The sequence below is a fragment of the Brassica napus genome, chromosome A2, assembly GCF_020379485.1.
Source record: "Brassica napus cultivar Da-Ae chromosome A2, Da-Ae, whole genome shotgun sequence".
Taxonomy (NCBI): Eukaryota; Viridiplantae; Streptophyta; class Magnoliopsida; order Brassicales; family Brassicaceae; genus Brassica; species Brassica napus.
The window spans coordinates 4,618,515-4,621,047 of NC_063435.1; positions in this window are offsets into that span (position 1 = coordinate 4,618,515).

Sequence of the window (2,533 nt, forward strand, 5' to 3'; positions counted from 1 at the left end):
CAATGATCATTGAGCTTATTGCGCTTTATACGTCTAATACCTAATTTCCTATGTTTTTGTCCGCTTAAAAGGATTATTTGACTAATTAGGAATTCAACTATTGTTGTTGCAGTTGGTGAAGAGTCAAAAAGAACAAAAGAAGATTCCAATGAAGAACTCTTTACTAATGGGTCTGTATTGGGTTTCTACTAGGCTATGCCATATAGTTACTACTAAACCCATTGGGTTGTAAACTCTTTTGTTCCTTTATTTTAATGTTTAATGAAAGCCAGTTCAAAAAAAAAAAAAGATTCCAATGAAGAAGAAGATAACTGACATTCACCAGGCAAAAGCTCATGTGTCTCCATGCTTGGAGAGTTTGCTTACACTTGCTACCAGAATCAAGTATGATTAAAAAAAAAAGTTTCCTAGTTTGGCGTACGAGGATTTTTGAACTGTACTAAACCGGAAACTAGGGAGCGTTAATGAGACAAAACGTTTCGTATAAATTGGAAAATTTGGATGCCAAGGTAGGGTTTAACTCAAACATTGGAAGATGACTAATCGATGAAGTCAAGTCAATTTTTTTTTGGTAAAAAAAGTCAATTTTTGCTCACTATCTTGTTCTTTCCTGACCAACCACTCAAACATTCAGCTAAAGGTCCGGTTCAGTCTAGAGAACCACGATCCAATTCAGAATCATTGTAATAACTCATTTTGTGTTTTGCTAGGATATGGGATGAGATCAGAAGCTATGTCTCAACCTTTGCTCCATCTACTTGCTCTCTTTTAGTTTGGGAATCAAAGATGACCGCATATAGATTGTTACTCCACAATTTCACGAGGCTAAAGCATAATAATATGCCGTTTACGTTTGATACTAAGATTTGTTTAGCGGATTCGAACAAATACTCACTCCATACAGTTTTTTAGAAATATTTGTTTCAAAAACCATATTTTTTGCATTTTGTACGCATTTTATTATATACAATAATGATAAATGTAAATATGGAAAGATTAAATTTATTGAATTTTTATTAATTTAAATATATAATAGTTAATATTAATATATAATAATTAAAATTTAATTAGGTGATTCTCTCATTCTCATGCACATATAAATAGTTTTAAATAATTAAATAATAAGAATCGTTAAATGCTTGTTTTTGTTGTTTATGATTTTTATGTAATTTCATAATTTCTATTTAAGATAAATAAATAAAATTTCATTAAGCATGATTAAATTTTGTGAACAGATATAAATATTTACACATTTGTTTATAATTTATAAGCCATTTTTTATTTATATTATGAAAAATAAATAAAATATCATATTAAGTATCATTATAGTCTCATATTAATTTGGTATGTGATTTCATATATAATATTTAAGTTGGATCAGGTAGGTATGCTAAACTCCATATATTATTTCAAATTAAATAATAATTTCCCATTACAATAAAATAAAACTATTATTGTTTTAGATTGACATCTCTATCCTCGTGACTTTTTATAACTAATCATTTAGCTAAACTCATATACCTTATGTACAGTCGAAACTAGTGTTGGAGCAGGTCCGACCCTGTGCATGTGCTCAGAATGCATTTGCATAGGATCCATTACAGCATTTAAGAAATTTTAGCCCAGATTAAAACCTAAAATTATTTAAAAGAAAAAAAAATTTAAAGAAAAGATCCCCAATTTTTGTTTCTTTTATTTAAAAGTGTTTCAAAAAAAATATTTCAGCTCAGGCCCGGTTTTCTGTTGAGACGGGCCGGTGTTGGAGACAGGTAACAGAAGAGAGTTGGTTGATCAGATATTGTAGTATAAGTACGTCGATCAACAGATCAACAGGCTTTTTCTTACTGCTTCACATTGTGTCCAACAATGACCAATATTACGACCAAGCGTGACTTAGGTTGCATTAGATATCGATCGTAACATATTAGAACCAACAAAAAAAATGAATTACAAGGGTTTTGTGACTTTATATCATGTGATTAAGGTATTGGAATTGCTCGCAAATGGGAACGAGGCTAAGATTGCGAAGAGCTGGAGAATGCCTAAGGATAATGACGGTGAGGATAATGATGCATGGGATGACTATTCTATGTTTTTCGGATATGATGTTCCTTTGGATACTTCCTTTTAAAATTTGTTTTTTTTTTTAATCTAATATCTACTTTTTCATAGATTTTTGTTCTTTTAATTCCTTTTAATCTTCATGAGAATTGAGGGATTCATCCCATAGGTAGGTAGGTAGGTATCAAGTTTCACAACTAAATATGTACCGTTTTCGTTTATTCACTATTTAATTAAATGAAAAACATAATTTATACACAAAACTAAAATATATATTACCCTCTTCTTTTTACAATTTTGATACAGAGCCAAAACATACGTATTCTTTATCTTACTGTTAGAGCATCTCCAACCAAAAACTTTATTTAAAAAAAAGAAAAACCTCAAAACGAAGATTTGAAAATTGATTACTCAAACCATAAATTCTCAAAAAAATATTTAAAAGTTTATTTATTTACATTATAGTCTTTGA